This window comes from Schistocerca nitens, chromosome 8 (assembly GCF_023898315.1).
Source record: "Schistocerca nitens isolate TAMUIC-IGC-003100 chromosome 8, iqSchNite1.1, whole genome shotgun sequence".
Lineage (NCBI taxonomy): Eukaryota > Metazoa > Arthropoda > Insecta > Orthoptera > Acrididae > Schistocerca > Schistocerca nitens.
Window position 1 is genome coordinate 248,712,932 of NC_064621.1, and position 16,823 is coordinate 248,729,754.

Consider the following 16,823-nt stretch of genomic DNA (forward strand, 5'->3'; position numbering starts at 1 on the left):
CCGGGGCCCTGACGACGGCGAACGGGGCCCGCATTCAGGCTCACAGTGTGCGAGCTCACCACGCCTAATGGGACACATTTCGCGCGCTGGAATGCATGTTGTTATTTTGAGGACTGGAAGGAGCGCTGGCAAAATGGAACGCTAGAAACGTCCAGGCTTTTAGCCTCCTGAATTTTTTGGTACCGACTGCCTGTTTCAAAACACCACTCCCCGTCGCCTGTCAACCTTAATTTCTGCATCTCCCTCATCATCGAATTCTCCGTCGCACACACACACACACACACACACACACACGCACACACACACACTCACACGCGCACGCACACGCACACGGACACATATATCGCGTTTTCGATATACCATGTAAGTGAAAAATGAATCTCACGGCATCTACATCTCCATCTACATGGATACCCTGCAAATCACATTTAAGTGCCAGGTAGAGGGTTCATCGAACCACATTCACAATTCTCTGTTATTGCAATCTCGTATAGCGCGCGGGAAGAACGAACACCTATATCTTTCCGTACGAGCTCTGATTTCCCTTATTTTATCGTAGTGATCGTTGCTCCCTATGTAGGTCGGTGTCAACAAAATATTTTCGCATTCGGAGGAGAAAGTTGGTGACTGGAATTTCACCAGAACATTCCGCGGCAAGGAAAAACGCCTTTGTTTTAATGATGTCCACCCCCAAATTCTGTATCATCTCAGAGACTCTCTCTCTCTCGTATTTCACGATAATACAAAACGTGCTGCCCTTCTTTGAACTTTTTCGATGGTTCAAATGGCTCTGAGCACTATGGGACTCAACTGCTGAGGTCTTTAGTCCCCTAGAACTTAGAACTAGTTAAACCTAACTAACCTAAGGACATCACAAACAACCATGCCCGAGGCAGGATTCGAACCTGCGACCGTAGCGGTCTTGCGGTTCCAGACTGCAGCGCCTTTAACCGCACGCCCACTTCGGCCGGCCTTTTTCGATGTACTCCATCAATCCTATCTGGAGAGAATTCCACACCGCGCAGTAGTATTCTAAAAGAGAATGGACAAGCGTAGTGTAGGCAATCTCCTTAGTAGATCTGTTACATTTTCTAAGTGTGCTGCCAATAAAACGCAGTCTTTAGTTAGCCTTCCCCACAATGTATTCTATGTGTTCCTTCCAATTTAAGTTGTTCGTAATTGTAATACCTAGGTATTTATTTGAATTTACGGCTTTTAGATTAGACTGAGTTATCGTGTAACCGAAGTTTAACGAGTTCCTCTTAGCACTCATGTGTATGACCTCACACTTTTCGTTATTTATGGTCAACTGCCACTTTTCTAAATCGTTTTGCAGTTTGTTTTGATCTTCTGATGACTTTGTTAGTTGATAAACGGCAGCATCATCTGCAAAGACGAAGACGGGTGCTCAAACTGTCTCCCAAATCGTTTATATAGATAAGGAACTGCAAAGGGCCTATAACACTACCTTGGGGAACGCCAGAAAATACTTCTGTTTACTCGATGACTTTCCGTCAGTTATTACGAACTGTGACCTCTTTGACAGGAAACCACGAATCTAGTCAAGTAACTCAGACGATTTTCCATAAGCACGCAATTTCACTACAAGCAACTTGTGTGGTACAATATCAAAAACCTTCCGGAAATCCAGAAATACTGAATCAATCTGAAATCCCTTGTCAATAGCACTCAACACCTCGGGCGAATAGAGAGCTAGTTGTGTTTCACAAGAACAATGTTTTCTAAATCCTTGTTGACTGTATGTCAATAGAACGTCTTCTATGACGTAATTCATAATGTTCGAACACAATATATGTTCCAAAATCCTGCTGCACATCAACGTTAATGATATGGGCCTGTAATTTAGTGGAATCTGTAACGTAGACGATCTATCAGAAATTAAGTCGTGAATGGGCTTGCGTAATTTCCCAAATGGTTCAAATGGCTCCGAGCGCTATGGGACTTAACATCTGAGGTCATCAGTACCCTAGACTTAGAACTACTTGAATCTAACTAATCTAGGCACATCACACACATCCATGCCCGAGGCAGGATTCGAACCTGAGACAGTAGCAGCAGCGTGGTTCCGGACTGAAGCACCTAGAACCGCTCGGCCAAATCGACCGGCGCCTACTTTCCACCTGTGGACTGAATGGTTAAGTAGCATAAACGCAGAGGATCCAGCGAGTTAGCTCACCTTCCGCACGGTTGTAGCACAAATTTACAAGGTGACCTAACGGCAAATGAAATTTTTGTAATTTGTTATATTTGTTGTACGTGAAGTTCAGAATTTACGTAGCTATCTACCAAAGCAGTACGAAACAGATCTCAAAAAATCTCGAGAAAACTGTCTTTAAAATTTGCGGAGCTTATTTAACACTCTATAAAGACCCATTTTTCGAGAGGCAACGTGAATGTGAAGTTGAATGCTCACTTACCATACACTGGCGAGGCAAAACATTACAACCACATGTTTAATAGCGTGTTGGTCCACTGTTCAAACGGAATACAGCAACGATTCTGCTGGGCATGGATTCGACAAGTCCTTGGTAGGTTTTCGGAGGTATGCAACACCATATGTCACAGCGCAGATCAGGCAATTCCAGTAAATTATGGGCCATGAACCATGGACCTTGCCGTTGGTGGGGAGGCTTGCGTGCCTCAGCGATACAGATAGCCGTACCGTAGGTACAACCACAACGGAGGGGTATCTGTTGAGAGGCCAGACAAACGTGTGGTTCCTGAAGAGGGGCAGCAGCCTTTTCAGTAGTTGCAAGGGCAACAGTCTGGATGATTGACTGATCTGGCCTTGTAACAATAACCAAAACGGCCTTGCTGTGCTGGTACTGCGAACGGCTGAAAGCAAGGGGAAACTACGGCCGTAATTTTTCCCGAGGGCATGCAGCTTTACTGTATGATTAAATGATGATGGCGTCCTCTTGGGTAAAATATTCCGGAGGTAAAATAGTCCCCCATTCGGATCTCCGGGCGGGGACTACTCAAGAGGATGTCGTTATCAGGAGAAAGAAAACTGGCGTTCTACGGATCGGAGCGTGGAATGTCAGGTCCCTTAATCGGGCAGGTGGGTTAGAAAATTTGAAAAGGGAAATGGATAGGTTAAAGTTAGATATAGTGGGAATTAGTGAAGTTCGGTGGCAGGAGGAACAAGACTTCTGGTCAGATGACTACAGGGTTATAAACACAAAGTCAAATCGGGGTAATGCAGGCGTAGGTTTAATAATGAATAGGAAAATAGGAACGCGGGTAAGCTACTACAAACAGCTTAGTGAACGCATTATTGTGGCCAAGATAGATACGAAGCCCACACCTACTACAGTAGTACAAGTTTATATGCCAACTAGCTCTGCAGATGACGAAGAAATTGAAGAAATGTATGATGAAATAAAAGAAATTATTCAGATAGTGAAGGGAGACGAAAATTTAATAGTCATGGGTGACTGGAATTCGAGTGTAGGAAAAGGGAGAGAAGGAAACGTAGTTGGAGAATATGGATTGGGGCTAAGAAATGAAAGAGGAAGCCGGCTGGTAGAATTTTGCACAGAGCACAACTTAATCATAGCTAACACTTGGTTTAAGAATCATGATAGAAGGTTGTATACATGGAAGAACCCTGGAGATACTAAAAGGAATCAGATAGATTATATAATGGTAAGACAGAGATTTAGGAACCAGGTTTTAAATTGTAAGACATTTCCAGGGGCAGATGTGGACTCTGACCGCAATCTATTGGTTATGAACTGTAGATTAAAACTGAAGAAACTGCAAAAAGGTGGGAATTTAAGGAGATGGGACCTGGATAAACTGACTAAACCAGAGGTTGTACAGAGTTTCAGGGAGAGCATAAGGGAACAATTGACAGGAATGGGAGAAAGAAATACAGTAGAGGAAGAATGGGTAGCTTTGAGGGATGAAGTAGTGAAGGCAGCAGAGGATCAAGTAGGTAAAAAGATGAGGGCTAGTAGAAATCCTTGGGTAACAGAAGAAATATTGAATTTAATTGATGAAAGGAGAAAATATAAAAATGCAGTAAATGAAGCAGGCAAAAAGGAATACAAACGTCTCAAAAATGAGATCGACAGGAAGTGCAAAATGGCTAAGCAGGGATGGCTAGAGGACAAATGTAAGGATGTAGAGGCTTATCTCACTAGGGGTAAGACAGATACTGCCTACAGGAAAATTAAAGAGACCTTTGGAGAAAAGAGAACCACTTGCATGAACATCAAGAGCTCAGATGGAAACCCAGTTCTAAGCAAAGAAGGGAAAGCAGAAAGGTGGAAGGAGTATATAGAGGGTCTATACAAGGGCGATGTACTTGAGGACAATATTATGGAAATGGAAGAGGATGTAGGTGAAGATGAAATGGGAGATACGATACTGCGTGAAGAGTTTGACAGAGCACTGAAAGACCTGAGTCGAAACAAGGCCCCCGGAGTAGACAACATTCCATTGGAACTACTGACGGCCTTGGGAGAGCCAGTCCTGACAAAACTCTACCATCTGGTGAGCAAGATGCATGAAACAGGCGAAATACCCTCAGACTTCAAGAAGAATATAATAATTCCAATACCAAAGAAAGCAGGTGTTGACAGGTGTGAGAATTACCGAACAATCAGTTTAATAAGCCACAGCTGCAAAATACTAACGCGAATTATTTACAGACGTATGGAAAAACTAGTAGAAGCCGACCTCGGAGAAGATCAGTTTGGATTCCGTAGAAATACTGGAACACGTGAGGCAATACTGACCTTACGACTTATCTTAGAAGAAAGATTAAGGAAAGGCAAACTTACGTTTCTAGCATTTGTAGACTTAGAGAAATCTTTTGACAATGTTGACTGGAATACTCTCTTTCAAATTCTAAAGGTGGCAGGGGTAAAATACAGGGAGCGAAAGGCTATTTACAATTTGTACAGAAACCAGATGGCAGTTATAAGAGTCGAGGGACATGAAAGGGAAGCAGTGGTTGGGAAGGGAGTAAGACAGGGTTGTAGCCTCTCCCCGATGTTATTCAATCTGTATATTGAGCAAGCAGTAAAGGAAACAAAAGAAAAATTCGGAGTAGGTATTAAAATCCATGGAGAAGAAATAAAAGCTTTGAGGTTCGCCGATGACATTGTAATTCTATCAGAGACAGCAAAGGACTTGGAAGAGCAGTTGAACGGAATGGATGGTGTCTTGAAAGGAGGATATAAGATGAACATCAACAAAAGCAAAACGAGGATAATGGAATGTAGTCGAATTAAGTCGGGTGATGCAGAGGGTATTAGATTATGAAATGAGACACTTAAAGTAGTAAAGGAGTTTTGCTATTTGGGGAGCAAAATAACTGATGATGGTCGAAGTAGAGAGGATATAAAATGTAGACTGGCAATGGCAAGGAAAGCGTTTCTGAAGAAGAGAAATTTGTTAACATCGAGTATAGATTTAAGTGTCAGGAAGTCATTTCTGAAAGTATTTGTATGGAGTGTAGCCATGTATGGAAGTGAAACATGGACGGTAAATAGTTTGGACAAGAAGAGAATAGAAGCTTTCGAAATGTGGTGCTACAGAAGAATGCTGAAGATTAGATGGGTAGATCACATAACTAATGAGGAGGTACTGAATTGGATTGGGTAGAAGAGGAGTTTGTGGCACAACTTGACCAGAAGAAGGGATCGGTTGGTAGGACATATTCTGAGGCATCAAGGGATCACCAATTTAGTATTGGAGGGCAGCGTGGAGGGTAAAAACCGTAGAGGGAGACCAAGAGATGAATACACTAAGCAGATTCAGAAGGATGTAGGTTGCAGTAGGTACTGGGAGATGAAGAAGCTGGCACAGGATAGAGTAGCGTGGAGAGCTGCATCAAACCAGTCTCAGGACTGAAGACCACAACAACAACAGTTTACATGTGCACAGCTGACGCCCCCTATGTGTTCCAGCGAGTTCAGATCAGGGGCAATCGCTGGCCAGTATGTTAATGTGAGTTTCACTATCAAGCTCCTCAAACATCTGCAGCACGATTATGACCTTGTGACATTCACCGTTATCCTTCTGGAAGATATCGCTGTAGGGGGAGACATCAAGCATGAAGCGATGGAGTTGATCCTCAATAAAGTTCACGTAGTCGACAGCTGGCATGGAGCCTTCAGTTCTACCGCAAGTCCCGTGGAAGCCCGACTCAACATAACCCATCGCGTAATTCCGCCCTCACTGGCCTGCAACTGTGGCGCGCGTGCTTCAAGGAGTCATTCGCTTGGATGACGGCGTTTAAGGACAAAGCCAGCGACCTGGTGTAATAAGCAAATCGATTAATTGGATCGGGAGACCTGTGCCTACTGATCCCCAGTGAAAGCTCGATGATTCTGAGCCCACTGCGGTCGTAGTTGACGATGAAGTTGGTTCAACACAGGAACAAGTAAGGGTCGTGTGCTGTGGAGTCCATGTTCAATAGCGCCCTTGAAAGGTGTGCTCCAAACAATGGGCCAGCATCAGCACTGTGATTTGTCGTCAGATCTGCCACAGATGGCTGCCTATCCTACTTTACACAGCGGGCAATCCTCCGGCCTCCACGCTTTGTGATGAGAAGTGGACGTCCAGTACTTCCCGACCCTCCCATTATTGCACCATCCTTCCGCAGACGCTCACGGCAATTTCAGATATTCTGGTTCCATGGCTCAGGACCACAACAATCTGACCTTTGTCAAAGTCACTTACATCAGTGGATTTCCGCATTTTCGGTCCCTATATTCGCTATAACGACTACTCATTCGTTTCTGTTCCACTTGTATTCTTTCCTCAGAACGTCACGTGACCACAACATTACGAGAAGACATTCAGTGTCGCGGTGAGCAGTGTTCATCATGTTTTGGCCCATCAATTTATATGGTTGGCCTGAGTTCGACTCCAGGCTGATGCAAATTTTTAAACAGCAGTGCACGATCGATGATATTTCTCTGCAGCGTAACGTGCATAAAGATGAAAAAAAAGGCTGTAGCGCTGGAGTCTGGTAATTACTGGATCGCTGAACTGAAACGAGACCATACACGTGATAGACGAACAATCTATCAGAGACCCACAATGCTCTTCAAAACGACGACCGTATTTTAGGGTGTTACACTCGGAAAACTTCGAATTCAATCTGTTCTCGAATTTTTAATGGTTTCGTCGAATTGCTTTTGAGGATAAATATCGGAATTCTGTACTTCAAGTACCATGACAAAAATCTGTACAAAAATCCGATTGTTGTTGTGGTATCCTTGCTGTGTGTAACAAACGCTGATCTAAGAACGATGCGCTTCCCAAATGTTTTCTAGAAATCGATGATCAACGAGCCTGTCGAATACTATACTATCCTATTAGCGGCATTAGTGCAAACGGCTAAGACGACAAAATATTATTTTATGTTATACTAGATTATTCCATTCCTATGAATAAAAAGAAAATAATTTATTTTTTGTTTCATGTCTTCGTTTTATGTGTAAAGATTAGTTAGCAAAAAAATTGAAACATCACTTTCATCTACAACAAATTTCAACAAATCGCTCATAATATGAACAGAAATAATACACTTTCTTCTAATATATGAAAATCTTTGTTTTAGGATAACATATTCTGTGGTAGCTGTTGCAATTAATCCCTTCAAATATATATGACTTACGTCTAAAACTACTCCAAGCAAGTTCTGAACATATACAAAGAAAATGTTCAGCAAGAGAAAATTAAAAGATTTTTTATGTTTTTTTAAAAAAAGGGTATCCTCCTGGAGAGAATATAAACACGAGTATTCTAAGTTTTGGAAACATTTTACTTCATATTAATAATATGAGGAATGTGTTCTTAAGGGAGGGCTTTCGTATCAACCATTGTTCAGCGTTGACGTTCATTTTATTTCGATTAAATTAAAAGACTATTGTAGAAAAAAGTGCTTGCGCTGCTTCCGAGCCTCTTTTTTTTTTGTTATCTAGTGTTCCACCAAACAGCCTTATGTTCAGTAAATCACGTTTCTTCGGCAAGAAATAATAGTTGGAATAATTATCATATTGGAGCATTCGTAGCGAGATATAATCTGGAATCGTCATGAAAGTAAAAGTTTATTTATCGCTGTCAGTTTGTATTCGTAAAGATAAGGTTGTGGCGCTAAATTCTGCCACTGACGTAAACTCTTGAAAATAACACTGGTCAACACTCATTTTCTTGCCAAGGATATTTGAGTGGCTTTAGGATGGGTTAGTGGTGCTGAGGACGAATATAGCAACCATTTATGCAGTTTGGCTCTAGTTTTTGAGATAATGCATGATTTATTCAAAAAATTAGAAAAAATTGCTGATACTGAACTCGAGCGCTACAAACTACAATGAAAAAAGAAAATAATCTTTATAAATAGCTTCTATGAAAACCTGATAGGCATTTGTCCACGTACAAAACATAATTGAAAAGTTTCTCTATAAGTATATCATTTTCCGTCCATGACGAACCGCTTCCTGCACGCTTTCCTTTTATAGGTCTCTTCAGAACAGTCACGTTGCAGATTCCAGCAATAATCTGCCATCATATGCCTGTCCCATCTTCCTTTATATCTTTCCTCTATTCCTTTAATATCTTGATGGAACCGCTCTCCTTGTTCCTCACTGAAATCACCTAGATTACGAGGAAATCGATCCAAGTGGCTGTGAAGGAAGTGCAATTTTATGCTCATGTTAGCTCCTAAGTTTTGAAAGTTAGTGAGCATGTTTTTGACCAGTTCCTCGTAACTGGGAGCTTTATGATTGCCCAAAAAACATTTTACAACAGCGACAAAACTGTTCCAGGCCGATGCTTCAGTGACAGTCATGACACTTGTAAAATTGGTATCGTTGATGAGCCTGCGAATTTGAGGACCATCAAATATTCCTGCCTTAAGTTTTTCACTACTGAGTCCAGGTAACGTATTGCAGATGTATGTGAAGCAATTACCATTTCTGTCTAAAGCTTTGGTGAATTGCTTCATTAGTCCTAACTTAATATGTAATGGTGGAAGAACAATCTTGTCCCTACTAACCAGAGGTTCATTAATGATGTTTGCTTCACCAACAGCCATATGTTCCCTTGGAGGCCATGTTTTCTGCTTCCAATGTTCGTGCTTTGCCCTACTATCCCACATGCAGATAAAACATGGGTGCTTTGTGTATCCACTTTGTTGTCCAAGCAAGAAGTTCACCATTTTCAAATCAACACAAATCAACCACTGGTGCTGCATATACTGAATTTTCTGCAGAACCATTTTGATGTTAGCATATGCTTCACAAAGTTTTGTTGAGTGGGCAATTGGAATAGATGCGTAACGATTGCCATTGTGTAGGAGAACACATTTTAAACTTCTAGTGGAACTGTCTATGAAGAGACGCCAGTCCTCTGGTCTATATTCCGGCAGCCCCAATTCAAGTAAAAGTCCAGGTATATTGCTGCAATACACTATAACCTCTTCTTGGTTGAAGTATGGAAGAAGGTTTTCTTCTCTCGTCCGGTAAGCTGTTATTTTAACACTTGGATGAAGACAGTTCTTTTCCTTAAGCCTGGATGCTAAGAGTTCTGATGCTTGCTTTGAAAGATTGAGTTCTCGCATCAAGTCACTGAGCTCCTTCTGGTCGAACTGCTGGGGTTGTGTCTCACGTACTTCGTATTCCGAACCACTACTTGTACATTCCTCGCCGTGCACATCGTCATCTGATGATGTTAGCGTGGGTAATGTTGTGAAGGTTGGTACAGGAACATCGTTGCTGTGCACCACCGGTCTTCTTGCTGACTCCAAATCGGGATATTCCCACTTTCGTTTTTTGAACCTATTAAAACCTTTCACATTAACAATGCAAAAATAGCAATCATCTGTATGGTTCTTCTGCTCTCGCCATACCATAGGCACTCCGAAGTTTAAGCTTTTCCTTTTTCGTTTTGTCCACTGCCGTACGCACTCCACACAGCATTTACAAACATTATGGGGTGCCCACGCCTTGTCTTGATCTCCAAGTTTAATTCCGAAATATGCCAGATACGCTTCCTTCACAAAAGGAGTGATATTCTTCCTGTTCTTTTGAAGAACGTATTCACCACAAATGTAGCAGAACTCATCTGGATAGTTCACGCAAAGACGGCGTGAAGAACTCATGTTTTCCTAAAACAAAATTGCACAAATACTACATATTATGCAGAACTTTCTTGTATTTGCATGTCAATCACATCCAACAAACATCATTAATTGTTTTGTGTGAAATGAATACTCACCTCTTATTTGCTACGTCACGATGAAAAGGTTCTATCTCCTTGAAGCTGCACTGCACATGTGTGTGACTTTCGACCATCGCCATTTTTCTTGTTTACACTGAACGCTACCTATCGGCTGTTGCGGGGATTACCTCGGCCAACAAATGAATGTCGAGTACCGCCGAATTCAAATCTGCACAACCCTCAATATCTTCAACACACGCACCGCACAACAGGACTGAACACATGCTGACAGTGTGATGTTTGCATGATGTAATCCTCAACCACACAGATGCACTCCCTGAGCACAATTGTTTAATAAAGATAGTACAATATCACTAATTAAAAAACAGGTAGCAAATACATTACACCATATATGGACCCTGCAGTCGATATTATCCACATGAAACTCTCGTTTCCACAAATAACCTATATCTCAAAAACCAGAGCCAATTTGGAAAAAGTACAAATATACTCGGAATGAGTATCATAACAATATCCCATTTTCGTTCAAACTTCCCTGGCAACGAAAAAAAAATTTATTTTGTAGAGCTGTGTAATTCTGTCGCTGAGTTACAAAAACTAACTGCACCATCTTTTGGTTCTTTGGCGTATTAAGCCATTACGATTGAGCAACGGATCTACTACACAAAGCAGACGATTTTACATAAAACTTTAAATTACAATATTTTCTCCGTGTTTCGATTTTGATGAAGTGGTGCCTAAATTTTGCCCGAAGCTGCGCTCGAGTTGCCTGCGAATACCTAGGAAAATTCGTCAAATGCTTTTTGGAGATTAGTGTTTTCAAACAGACAGACACGACGGTTTTACAGATAAAATTCAACAACGTATCTTTTTTGATACGATTTTGATAAAATAAAGCGTATGCTGCCAGAAGCTACGTTCAAGCTACCTATGAAAACTTGTTCTCTCAGACACTTTGACTTTGGCGTGCTGGAAAGCCAATTTAAATAATTAGCAGAATCTGAGGTGTGACCCTTGTCTCAAACAAGGTCTAGTATTTATCAGAGGCCTAAGGCTAATTCAGTCGAGGTATATGAAGCAAGTTATTAACATTCCAATGACACGTAGATATGAAAACGTGTACTCTGTCTGTGCTAGGTGTGTAATGGTAATGCGTGTTGAGGTTGACGTACATAAGATGAAATACACATCTTTTGCGCAAAAAATTCTTTCTGAACGGCCAATATTATTATATGTTCATAAGATCCTTTTCCGCAATCATTAATTAAAAAGAACATGTGAGTAAGCTAACGACATTCGTAAAATACGCTTGTTGCAAGTGTGTGATATATTTCCAGTGCCTTTATGAAGTGTACAACACCGAATTTTGTCGGCCTACCTTTGACGTTGAGAAATTATTGCTGTAATGATTTCACTACGGAGCTCGTCTGGTCGCCGTTGTTGGCTTTGCCCACTAAGAGTAACAAAAAATATCTTTCATAATTCGGTACACTTGTTCTTCTCTTAAACATACATGAAACTGTCTTATGGTTGATAAAGCAAGTCGTGTGCCGACAACTTACGTCGTGTACTTCAGTTACACGATTCAAAGTTTAAACATTTTTCTGTCGAAAAATTGGTTAAACCCAAGTCAGCCTAAGTTTTGTGGAGACACACGGAATAAAAATTTACAAAATATTGTCTAGTTTCAAATAAGCAACAAAAACAGATATTTGAGAGATGAAATTATAGTAACAATGTTAAATTACAGACGCTGTGTAGAGTACATGGGCACAATAAAATTTTTCTTTGGTACAGATGTGTAATTAATTTGATGACTGGAAAGAAAATGTTAAATTATCTACACTAATGACTGAACTGTGAAACAGTCCTATGTCTCTGTTTGCATGTTTGAAAACGCTAATCTCCAAGACCACTTGACGAGTTTTCTTGGGATTTTCACAGATAACTTAGGCGTAGCTTGGAGCAACATAATGGCACCCTTCCATCAAAATTGGAACACGGAAAAAATATCATAATTTATAGTTTTGTCTAAAATCGTCTGCTCAGCTTAGTAGTTGATATGTTTAAATATCATGGATCAGAACACCAAAGAACCAAGAGATGGCACTGTTAGTCAGTAACAGTAACAGTAGTATTTTCGGGAGTTTACGTCACTGACGGAATTGAGTTTCACAATTTTATCTTCACGAATATAAGCTAACACCGAATTTACTAGGTTAGGATATAAGGATTTACTTATTTCGTTTTGTTGGATTAAAAACTTAATTAAAATACTTTGCATGGTCATTAGGAAAATCGATTTTATATAGTTTACTTTGTGATTGGGTACCTAATCATTACATTTTGATTTCGTTTCGTTTATGAATAAAAATACTTAGAAAGAGACAGTCTTTCTGAATGTACCAAAATGGCTCAAAGACAAGACTATGTGGTCTCGTGTGACCAATGAAGATCGTGAGTCTAGACTTGATGCGGCTCGAGAACATCAGGCTTTAACTCGCTTTTTGGAAACTCCTTCCAAAAGTAAGGGATGACGTAACTCTGATCGAAAGCGTCATGCATTATCTCGCTCTTCAGAGTCCTTCAATCACAGAAGCTTAAAGTTACTTCTACCCAACGTAACATCATAGAAGAGGAATTTTTGAAGGGAAGCTGTGCAGGCGAGTGAGTTTCTATAGCCCAAATCCTGCTTATTCCTAATAATTTACCATTTTGCTTTAATCATGTACAATTCCACGGAGATTATGTTGTTCATCAAACGAAGAGCAAGCCCAGATGATGCATGTTGTGGGCGTGTACATCAATGTCATTTGCTTTTTGCACATCCAGCTCTAGCCGTGTCTTTCCTATGTTAGTGAAGCAAATAGTCTCTTCATTCGTATTACCAATTATACTACATCAAACTTTGTGCACAAAGAACCTTTACAAGTCAAAAATAAATTCTACACGTGCAAAGTCTTGAGTAAAGTTGGGTTTCTCAAGTAGTGTGGAATAAACAGTAATATGACATTCTGCAGGTGGCCAATCTCGTACTGTTGGGGGACTGTGGAATGATTCATTGTATTGTATCCCAGGGGGAATGGACAATATTCAAGGATATGACAGGAACGATCATTTGAAGCAAAAAGTCTACTATACATGGGGTATAAAATCCGTATCTTAAGAGCCATGGGCACTTGTTCATAATAGGAGAGCCAATTTTGACGGGAAGTTTCACAGGCAAACGAATTTTTATATCCCAAATCCCGCGTTTTCGTAAATGTTTACCATTTTGCTTTAAACAAAGCACAAGCCCAGATGCTGCTTGTTATGGTTGTGGACCTTGATGTCAGTTCGTTTCCGCACAATCTGCTCTACGGGGATATATTAGAGAAGCTAAGTTAGAGGAGCAAACAAGCTCTTCGTTCATGTCCCCAGTCATACTACTTCAAACGATGTATACTAAGAAGCTCTATAAATCAAAAATAACTGCCACACGAAGTCCGGGGAAATGGTTCAAATGGCTCTGAGCACAATGGTACTTAACATCTGAGGTCATCAGTTCCCTAGAACTTAGAATTACTCAAACCTAACTAACCTAAGGACATTACACACATCCATGCCCGAGGCAGGATTCGAACCTGTGACCGTAGCGGTCGCGCGGTTCCAGACTGAAGCGGCTAGAACCGCTCGGCCACCGCGGCCGGCAATGTGAGAGTATGTAGAATGGAACTGAGGATTGTCTTGCTGAAGATGTAGGGTACCGCATGAGGAATGTTCAGTATTCAGGAGTATGACAGGAACGATGTTTTGAAGCGAAAACTCTAGTAAACATGGACTCTAAGATGTGTACCTTAAGAGCTATGAGTGCTTCTTCACCTTCCATACTAAAACTAAACAAGAAGAAGTTGTTTAATATGCATGGGCTCCGAAACGCGTAGCTGAAGAGCTGTGAGCACTAGTTCAGTAGAAAAGATGCGTTTGACAGTAGCGAAGACGAACGAGTACCCACAGTTATGAAGGTACGCCCTTTAGGGATCATGTTTGCTGGATTTTTTTTTGCTTCGCATAATCGTTTCTTTCATATACCTGAATACTGACCATTATTCCTCGGAGATCCTGTATAGGTCAGTATCCTGAGGAACACATGCAAGGGTAGTTTGTGTAACGTTTAGCGGTGGGAGGTGATGCACCGGACGTTCGATTTCATAATTTCAGACATGTAAACAATCCCCGCACGAGGTACCTCAGCAGGATGACACTACAAACTTCTGAGATTTTTCGACGTATTCTTTCTCTATCATCGCCGTGTCCCAACATGCACTGTACGTAATGAATTAAGACGATCATTCAGTGAGTATTTTCCGTCACCTTTGTCTCCAATATTTTGCTAACATCCAGTAAAATGGCGGACGATATCGCAGTCACGTGACATGTCGAACCATTTCTTCCGCTATGACTTTGGAGCGTTCAGTCTATCTTCTTAAAAGCAATTGTCTCTATTTTAGTTGCTCCCAAGTTCACGAAGACGACAAATTGCACAAGGGAAAGCCATCAGATAACAGGAAATGCTGTACGAAATTTAAAAATAGTAGGAAAAATAAAGAAAAGACATGGTGATTTAGAGGGAAGAAAACAACGGAATAAAAGAAAATAAATTAATAGAAGGAGCAAACGTGCCAATATAGAAAGTGTAAACGTTTGGCAGACGAAAGGAAGAAGTAGCTGATAATGAAAGTGAGTAGTGTGAAAAGAGGCAGATATCTTGGGGCACGAATGTTCTGGAAAGCTACCAGTCTTTTCCAGAATCCTATCACCTGTATAGTGAAGCAGATATTCACGGCCGCACTTCGACCAGCTCACAGTTTTAGGATAAAGTCAGAATACGTCACAGAATTTATGGTTCTGGTTAGAAACTGACTGATCTCGCAGGTATGATTTGCTCCTATCGCAGCACAAAATTTGCGATATGCCACTGTTTAGTTACAAGACTTTGACTGAAAAGAGTGGTACAAGCTGTTTCATTCTACCTTCCTCAGCTTCTCTAAGAATTTTCCCACAAAGTTTAGCATGCAACCATATCCGCGCTGTTTTTAACATGGAACTCATCTCTCACTCACACAAGCTCCCCTAACTGTATCGCCCATACCCACTAGTCTATCGCTGTATGCCGTTCATACCCATCCACTATCACTTGCCCATTGTACTCACACATTCAGCAAAACTCATCCTTATTACTACTTTGTGTCTCTCTAACTATGCCTGTCTCCTGCCTCACAGACAGAATCTTCTTCGTTCAGTACTTTTACTATTGTCTCCTCTCACTGTCACTTTTTCCATCTTGCTCTCTCTTACTGCTGCTACTTCATTCATTCCTTCCCACTGCTGCTGTCTCTACTCACAGTCTCCCTCTCTCTCTCTCTCTCTCTCTCTCTCTCTCTTCCTTGTCGTCAATGTAATTATCACTGGATCTCACTTATTCCTGCTTATTCCTTTCCCACTGACAATTTATCCTTCATTTTTTTCCTAGCACTGCTCTGTCAACTACGTACCATTCCCACTCTGCCCTTCTCTTTCTCTCAAACACCGCTGTCTCCTTCTCGTACCAGACGAGCTGTGAAACAACACGTCGGATGCACAGTATCTTGCCAACTTAAAATATCATAGTATATTGCTTATTCTGTAGATTAAAAGGATATTTATTGTGGATTCTCGGCTCAAATACATATTTACGGCAAACATTTACAAGATTCTCTTTTCTTTGCAATCTGAAGGAGTTACCTTTTCATAATTTTTATATCCAGAGAAGTCGTATGAACAATATACAGTGCGTGAACGCTAGAATTGCTACCATTTCATTGTGGTACACAGATGAAACTCTAAATCATTCTGAAAATGCCCCAGGCTGTTCCGATCGGGGCTTTGAGCTAGTCATATTGGATTCTCATTTAGCCGCCATGCTAAGGTACTCGCTTTGTGCAATAAAGCGTTAACATGACACAGATTCTCTAACAGTGAAGAGATGACATCCTCAGTGAAAACTGCTACTAAAAGAAATTGCGAGATTATCAACTGAGTGATAGGGGTTTCTGAGGCAGCCTTTCCATAAGTTTGTCTCTTCCTTTTCTAGTAAGACTTTTGTTTAAATGCTGTGCGATCATTTTCATGCACAATCCAAAAGGCATCATAGTGGCTACGATACCTCAAAAAAATATAAAAAAATAGGTAGCAGTCCTTGTATTTTACGTTACAATTTCCAAATGTCACATCTAACTTTCGAAAAATAACGTAGTATGAATGGTAAACGTCTCGAAAATGAAAGTAATTCTAGTCCTTACAAACTAGCACTATCACACAAGATACGATTCGGTTGGTTTTGTGAGGACATGCCCATATGGATGGGCTTGCGGCTTGGCCCGTAAAATTCCAACCAGGTAAAGGTGTATATCCTCAGACTTAAATGTCTGCTGTGAACAACAAATTCACACCATTCGTGATAACATGCTGAAATGCAGTTTATTATACACAATACTAAAGCACTGCTCTGTCAACTACGTACCATTCCCACTCTGTCCTTCTCTGTCTCTCAAACACCACTGTCTCCTTCTCTCTATACC